Source organism: Lolium perenne, chromosome 7 (genome assembly GCF_019359855.2).
Source record: "Lolium perenne isolate Kyuss_39 chromosome 7, Kyuss_2.0, whole genome shotgun sequence".
Lineage (NCBI taxonomy): Eukaryota > Viridiplantae > Streptophyta > Magnoliopsida > Poales > Poaceae > Lolium > Lolium perenne.
The window spans coordinates 196,674,836-196,683,234 of NC_067250.2; positions in this window are offsets into that span (position 1 = coordinate 196,674,836).

Here is an 8,399-nt window from a genome sequence, read left to right on the forward strand (position 1 = left end):
TAGACAAAAAATTTCGAGTACAAAAATAAGGGGAAATAAAAGTGACTTACGAGCTGATGAGGGATTCAAGATATGGATCATAAGTTGCCTTCTGACGTGAAGGACCAACTTCTTCGGCTTTGGAGGTGCCGGAATCGTCGACATCATTCCTCTTCCTTTTGTTCCTTGGAGAAACAGCAGGAGGAGGAGATTGCGCTGACGCAGTGCCTTCGGAGGCAGCATCCTTTTCAGAAGATCCCGCAGATTTTAGAGAATCCACGGGTTCATTCACAAAAGAGGGGGCCTCTTGGTTGTCATCAGTGACAACGGCCCTTTCCTCGACTTCTCCACCTTCAGGAAGAGGAGGAAGCGAGACAAGATTTGGATGGTTCTGTAAAAAAAAATAGGAGAAGATATCAGAAAGGGAGTTACAAAAAAGATAGCAAAGCAATAACAAATCAATCGACAAAGGTTACCTTGGGAAGTGGATTGGCGGCGCTGAATGGTTTTACACGGCAAGAAGAAGGGACAGGATCTTTTTTGCTGAGAGACGAGATTTTTCGGACAAGCTTTTCTAAATCCTTGACCTCTAAATCCGCTGACAACCGATCTGCGTCCTTATCGCCAGCAAATTTCCAGAGAGGGTATTTGCGAGCCTGAAGCGGCTGCACTCTAGTCCTAAGAAAATATGCCGTGATTTGGATACCTGACAACTCTTTGCCGCGAGTATTTTGCAACTCATGGATGCGAGTCATCAGGGCTTCTGTCGCTATTTTTTCTTCTTCGGTAGCCTCTGCGTCCCAGGAGTGACGGCGAAGGATTTTTTCGGCACCATCGAAGGGAGGAATGTTATCTTCAGCACATCCATGGTTTTCTTCCTGAATGTACAACCACTTCTTGCGCCACCCCTGGACTGAGTCAGGAAGTTTAACGTCGAAGTAATCGACGGTGGGGCGAACGGAAATAACAACGCCGCCTATATTATAGGCGATGTTGGGAGAGCCATTACGGTGACAAAAGAAAATGCGCTTCCAAAGCGCCCAGTTAGGCTGGACGCCAAGGAAGGCCTCGCAGAGGGTGATGAAAATGGAGATATGAAGGATGGAATTGGGCGTGAGGTGGTGAAGTTGCAGACCGTAAATAAAGAGCAGTCCGCGGAGAAAAGGATGAATGGGGGCGGAAAGACCGCGGATGAGGTGGTCGACAAAACTTACCCGATACCCCATTGGAGGGGTTGGGTAGCTTTCCTCGCTAGGGAAGCTCAGCGCATTGGGCTTCTTGCTGATCCCAAGCTTCTTCAGCAAATTGATGTCCTGGGTGGAAATCTTGGACCTTTCCCACTCCGCGGTTCCCAGATCCACGGCGGCCATTGACGATTCCGGCGTGCTGTGCCTGGTCAAACGACGCGGTGGCATCAACAATGGCGCAGGAATACAACTTCGAGAAGATGAGCTTAGGGGATTGAGGAGCGCAGGAGGAGGTTTTGCAAAGGAGAGCAGAGGTGCGGCGTGAGCGGAAGTGCTCGAGGAGGAAGAAGGAGATCTTATATAAAGGTGCGGCGAAGCGGCGGACCGTTGGATGGAAAAAAAAACGTGGCAGATGATAACCACGTGGAAGCAGGGGTAAAAAAGTATTTTAACATTGAAGAAGTTACGGTACGTGCGCCAGAAAAAGTGGAGGACGTGTGTCCCCCACTTGCACGACGTGTCAAGATAGTGGATAAATTGGGCCCGCAACGCAGCGGGAGAAGACTTCTCGCGATTTTTGACTGGCAATCGTGGCTATCGTCAGCAATAACGTCACCTTGGCAGAAGGAAAAATTCGCCTCAACTTCTTCATAAAAGGCGACATGGAAAAATAATGCTGAGCCTTTGATCAAATACAAGTTTTTGATCAAATGCTCGGGGGCTACTTTGGAAAAAGAAAAAGAAAGACAAGAAAGAAATGGCGTGAGCCTATAACCAAATACAAATATTTGTTCATAGCCTCGGGGGCTACTCCCATCGGGAGCGCTGTTCGCGCACCCGAGCAATTGTAAAACTTCGGCAGAGGAAAAAATATAGCGGCATAAGGCGTGGAGCCTACAACCAAGCACAAGTCCTTGGCTGTAGCCTCGGGGGCTACTCCCATCGGGAACACTGTTCGCGTGCCCGATGAAATCATGAAAAAGAAAGAAAGAAAAAGAAAAAGAAAGATATCAGACTAAAAGAGTATATTTCGAGTTATAAATAACTCTGCATATACTCCCATCGGGAGAGAAATATAAGTCATCTTTGACTCAATAAAATGTGCCATTCCAACAACCGAATAAGCACTCGACAATATATTCTCAGAACGCCAAAGTTGCGATCACTTTCTGAATGCCGCAAATTTGCGAAGGTAAGACCCCAGATCCGTTCTGTGTGGCGTGGCGCCGTCTCTGACGTCGGTTTGCTACTGTTATCCGTATCAACAGATACGAAAAAAAATCCTAACGGACGCGTTAGGTACCCGATAAATTTTACTGGGACTCGACAGAATGGTAAGACCTTAAGCGGCACCTGTCGAAGTTTACACCAGTATCCCGAGATCATGTCCAGGGACGTGATCTTGAAGTAGGTTTTTGCGGATTGCCACTAGAGCAGTTAACTAGTACCTGATCCATAAGATGAACTAACCCCAACTACCATTATCCCTGCACAATATAGAAGTTTATGTGAAGAAATATAGAAAAGTTAAAGTTGTCGAATAAAAATAAACAGTCGAGATTTTCCCCGACTCTACGATTCAAGCAAAATCTCGGGGGCTACTGACATAGGCATCCCAAATGGGCCTGCCGAAGATAGTACCCGGGGTTTACTGAAGGCCCACTACCTGAAGAATAAGAAGATTCGGAAGCCCAAGATATTATTAAGGAAAGCTAGAGTTGTAATAGGAAGTGTTATTTGTAATCTTGCGGGATGAGTTAGAAACCTTCCCGGACTCTGTAACTTGTACGACACGAATCCCTCGGCTCCGCCTCCTATATAAGGGGGAGTCGAGGGACGCAGAGATCATCGAATCATTGTTTCCCAAACCCTAATTTCATAATCGTCGAGTACTTTTCGGCTGAAACCTTCGAGATCTACTTGCCCTCTACTTCCAACTAAACCCTAGTCTACAACCCGTAGGCATTGACAAGTTGATACCTTGTCACGCGGGTTGCCGTCAGGTCAGAGGCCTTACCGTTACCGTCAGGTCAGTTCCTCTCTGGCCGTCTCGTGCTGACGGGTAGCCATCCATCTACCGCTGACGCGTGGGCCGTTTTATTTCCTGATTGTATACGCGGTGCTGCCAATGACAAATAGGGCCGCTCTATGGGGCTGCCGCAGCCAATGACCAGTGGGTCGTCTATTTATTTATAGAAAATTATATTGCCGCTCTGTGGGGCCTCCGCAGCCAATGACCGCTGTGGCATGTGACTATTTTCGCAGCTTAATCTAAAGTGACTCTTATGCTAAACATTGTGCATCCCGACGTTGACCTAGCAGTGGCGGCGAGCATAGCCGTTCTGACCATGCCGATATCGGCATCGTTTGGAGGATGTGGTGCTCGAATAATAGTGGAAATGCGATATTATTTTTTACATGCATAATATATAGAAAATAGCTAGATCTCTAAATCGATGCATATGAAGCTACATATATATTCTTGGTCATAATCCCCTTATCTAAAGGGGATGGATGCATGGCTTCACGTCGTCATCGCTTTCATCGTCAGTATCTTCGTCGTCTGAGTAGTAGTACCTCCTGCACATTGTTCCGTCGAACACCTTCACTGTGAGCACATCATCGCCTTCATATTTGAAGTGTACGTAGCAGCCGAAATCCACACCGTGCGCGATGGCGAATTTCTCCCAGCCCTTGTCGAGGTACATCCGGCCTTGTCCGTCAAATAGGACCTCCACGGTCCAGAGACGAGGACCGCAGGCAGCTGCTCGCAGATACACCTTAGTTGGCTCCTGGCCGTCAAGATAGTCCGCAAATTTTTTTGGGAGTTCCTGCAAAGAGATCGAGCGCTGATCGTTTGAAATTAAAGGTTTTTTAGAACATGCCCATAATTAATCACATGCATCATATATGTGGGAACGCGTACGTACCTTCTTGACCAAAGGGTCTTCATAGACCACGATGAAGAACTCCTCTATGATCAATGGCAGTGTTGACAGTGGTGGTGGCAATGATGATGATCCACTCCCCCTTCCCCTTCCCCTTCCCCTTCCCCTTCCCCTTCCGGTCCGCGTCCGAGACGTGGAAGCCATGCCAATGGATCAAGTATATGTGAACGAAGAAGAGAGAGGCAGAACCTATTGACACAAGGGATGGCCGTGTGGGTGTTTATAAGGGAGAGATGACCGTTGTAGGGGTTTACACAATAAAATAAGGAGGAGGTGAACGAGCAGGACAATCAGCACTATCCAATGGTTAATAGAATAGGATGCTCGAATGCTTCAGTATTCTAGGAGCATCCCACCGCCCCCCTCCCCTCCCCTCCTCTTGGGTCGACCTATTCCCCGCTCAGCAGCGTGGCGTATGAAGCATCACCTAGAGCGATTCCGGATGGGCCGGCCCATTAGGCTCTCGCTGAAAAGAAGTAATGTCGACGCTGCCGTCAGGGAAAACAATGGGGAAGGGGTAGTGGGTGCGATCGCTAGAAGTGCTCAAGGAGAGTTTATGGGAGCTTTATCACTTGTGTTCCCTGGCAGCAATGACCCGGAGACCCTGGAGATGCTAGCATGCCGAGAGGCGTGTGCTCTGCCACGCGACCTCTCTCTGAGGTCGGTTCGGGTGGCAACCGACTGCTCCAACGCAGTGAGAAGTTTGGAGAGGGGCACTATGGGAGCGTACGCTCACATTGTTCAAGAAATCGTGCAGGTGAAGAAGAATTTCCAGGAGCTCGTGTTCGTCCATGAAGGACAGAGTTTGAACAAGGAGGCGCATGCTTTGGCGAGGAGCGCCATCTATGATGAACCAGGCCGCTGTGTGTGGCTCAATGGACCGTTTGAGGGTTTCTGCAGAAATATTCTAGTTGATTGTAATGAACATGTGATCGTCGAGCAGCGAGTTTCTGACACACTCTTTTAGTTACCAGGCCACCGCAGGAGACTTGGAAGGTTTTTAATGAGACGACTCGTTTTCCTAATAAAGTGTGGTCCCTAAAAAACATAGTTTTCTATGGATGTACATGATTTGAGTTACAACTCACAGTTTCAAACCTTAGTCCATGTACGAGGAGACCCAAGCTCGAATCCTAGTATGCACAACCATTTTTAATCCGAGCAAAAATTTCAAATTTTGAATTTGAAATTTTTTTTTGAACAAATTTCGAATCTGAGCAAAATTTGCTTGAATATGAAATTTGCTCAAATTCGAAAATGTTGAAAATAGAAAAATAAAACAAAAGAGAAAACCACCAGAACCAGGAAAGAACCGGCGAAATAGAAAAAAAGCAAAAAGAAAACCGCACCAAAACTTCACAAAAACAGAGTGAACTAGAGCTATCCTATTGGGCCGCGACCCACTTCGCCCCATTAGCGTGCGGCGTATTACAACACGCTAATGGGCGAGGGCGCTCGTTTACACCGACCTAGTCGGCAGTAGTAGAGTTGCCGCACACCCCCTTGCGTACATGGGCCTGGCCCACGATCAGTACAAGCGTTTCCGTTTGGCTCGCCGACTTCCGAACGTCCAGGAAGGTTTTTCCGATCAATTTTTCTGTTTCGTACTAATAAAGTAACTAAAGTTTCCTGCCGATCAACGGTTTCCAAAGTAACTAAAGTTTTTAAATCGAATTATTTGAAAATTAAACTTTCCAAATTAAAACGTTTTTTTTAATTTGGACGATTTTTTAAATTTGAACTTTTTGAAATTTCAAAATCTTTTTTCTTTTTTCGGCTGATTCTTTTTAGACCCGAATTTTTAAATTATTTTAGTTTTTCTGGAATTTAAATATTTTCAAAATTTGAACATTTTTCAGATTGGAACAATTTTCAAATTGGAACAAATTTTGAACATTTTTTAGAATGAACATTTTTTTAGAAAATTAGATTTTCCCAAAATTTGAACATTTTTCGGAAATGAACATATTTTAAATTTGAACATTTTTCGGATATGAACAATTTTTAGCTTTGAACAATTTTCGTTTTGAACACTTTTCAAAATTTGATATTTTTGAATTTGAACTATTTTCAAATTTTAAATTTTCGATTTTGAACAAAAAGAAAAATAAACAGAAATGAAAGGAAACAAAAAAGAAAACAGAAAAAAAAACAGAAACAGAAACAGAAAACGAAAATAAAAGTTGAAAATGGGCCAGACCCAATACCCGACCAGGTGACCTGGTCGGTGTATAGGTTTCCCAATGCCATGTATAGGTTTTCCCCCTCCTCTTCCTTCCCCTCCCCTTCACGCAAAAGCCCAACAAACAACTTTTGGTATTCTGGACAAAAAACGGATCCCCACCACCTTTTCTTGATTAGTGAACGACCAAAGCTCTTTATTGACTGATAATGTTTTTAGGGATACATAAATTTTCTGGGGGATCAATCAGCCACACATGGCGCCCCAAATCAATAGTAGTAGCAAATTTAGCTAAGATATGAGCTTCTACATTGGCTTCGCGTCGTTCATGACCAAATGTGGTCATTTGGAACTTGGACCTCCGCTGAGAGATATCACGCATGATCATGCAGTATATCCCCATCTGCTTAGATGAATTGATCTCATTAACAACCGTCAAGCAGTCCGAGATTACTGTCAGCTTCTGGATATGAAGATCCTCCGCGAGATCAAGTGCCTCCCTACAAGCATAGGCCTCAAGAGTTGTCGGGTTAGTAATACCATCAAACACAACTGCAGATGCACCCTGAAAAGTTCCATTCTCATAGCGGCATATCACTCCCACCGCACCCCGCATGTGTGTTTTTGCAACTGCACCATCACTGTGAATTTTCATAAAACCTGCTTGAGGAGGCTGCCATTTCGCTGTAGGCCGAGATGGTGCCAGAGATGCAGCCGATACCTTGTTGATTAAACCCAGGTCTTCAACATACCTTTCTATAAAATGATGTGTCGACAAGGGGCTTTGGAATTCATCCTCATGTATCGCTCGCCTCCGGGCCCACCAGATAGACCATAGCATTGTCAGGACTAAGATAAACTTGCTCTGGCTCAGGTTTTCGCAAAGAGACAGTAGCCAGAGTGTTGGGTCTTCAGAACCATCAGCTAGAAGATGCTCAAAAACGTCCTCATCTGACAGAGACCATACCGCCGTCGCCATAATGCAGTCAAGAAGGGAGTGACGCCATGAGTCCGAAGCAGCATTGCAAATGGGACAAACATCCGATGTTTCCATATGTCGCCCCATCCTCTCATGGCCCATGGGAAGTGAAGATCTGGCTAACCTCCACGCAAAGATGCGCAGTTTTGACAGGACCTTTGTCTTCCATAGTGATACGCGTAAAGCACACGTCCGTTGGCAACCCCAAGAGGAAGGTATGATGCGTACAACAGTAAGTTTTTCCTCAGTAAGAAACCAAGGTTATCGAACCAGTAGGAGTCAAGAAGCACGTGAAGGTTGTTGGTGGCGGAGTGTAGTGCGGCGCAACGCCAGGGATTCCGGCGCCAACGTGGAACCTGCACAACACAATCAAAGTACTTTGCCCCAACGTAACAGTGAGGTTGTCAATCTCACCGGCTTGCTATAATAAAGGATTAAATGTATAGTGTGGAAGATGATGTTTGCGAAGAACAGTAAGAACAAGTATTGCAGTAGATTATATTCGATGTAAAAGAATGGACCGGGGTCCACAGTTCACTAGTAGTGTCTCTCCAATAAGATAAATAGCATGTTGAGTGAACAAATTACAGTTGGGCAATTGACAAATAAAGAGGGCATGAAAATGCACATACATATCATGATGAGTAGTGTGAAATTCAATTGGGCATTACGACAAAGTACATACACCGCTATCCAGCATGCATCTATGGCTAAAAAGTCCACCTTTGGGTTAGCATCCGCACCCCTTCCAGTATTAAGTTGCAAACAATAGACAATTGCATTAAGTATGGTGCGTAATGTAATCAACACAAATATCCTTAGACAAAGCATTGATGTTTTATCCCTAGTGGCAACAACACATCCACAACCTTAGAACTTTCATCATCGTTGTCCCAGATTAAATGGAGGCATGAACCCACTATCGAGCATAAATACTCCCTCTTGGAGTTACAAGTATCAACTTGGCCAGAGCCTCTACTAGCAACGGAGAGCATGCAAGATCATAAACAACACATATATGATAGATTGATAATCAACATAACATAGTATTCCATATTCATCGGATCCCAACAAACGCAACATGTAGCATTACAAATAGATGATCTTGATCATGTTAGGCAGCT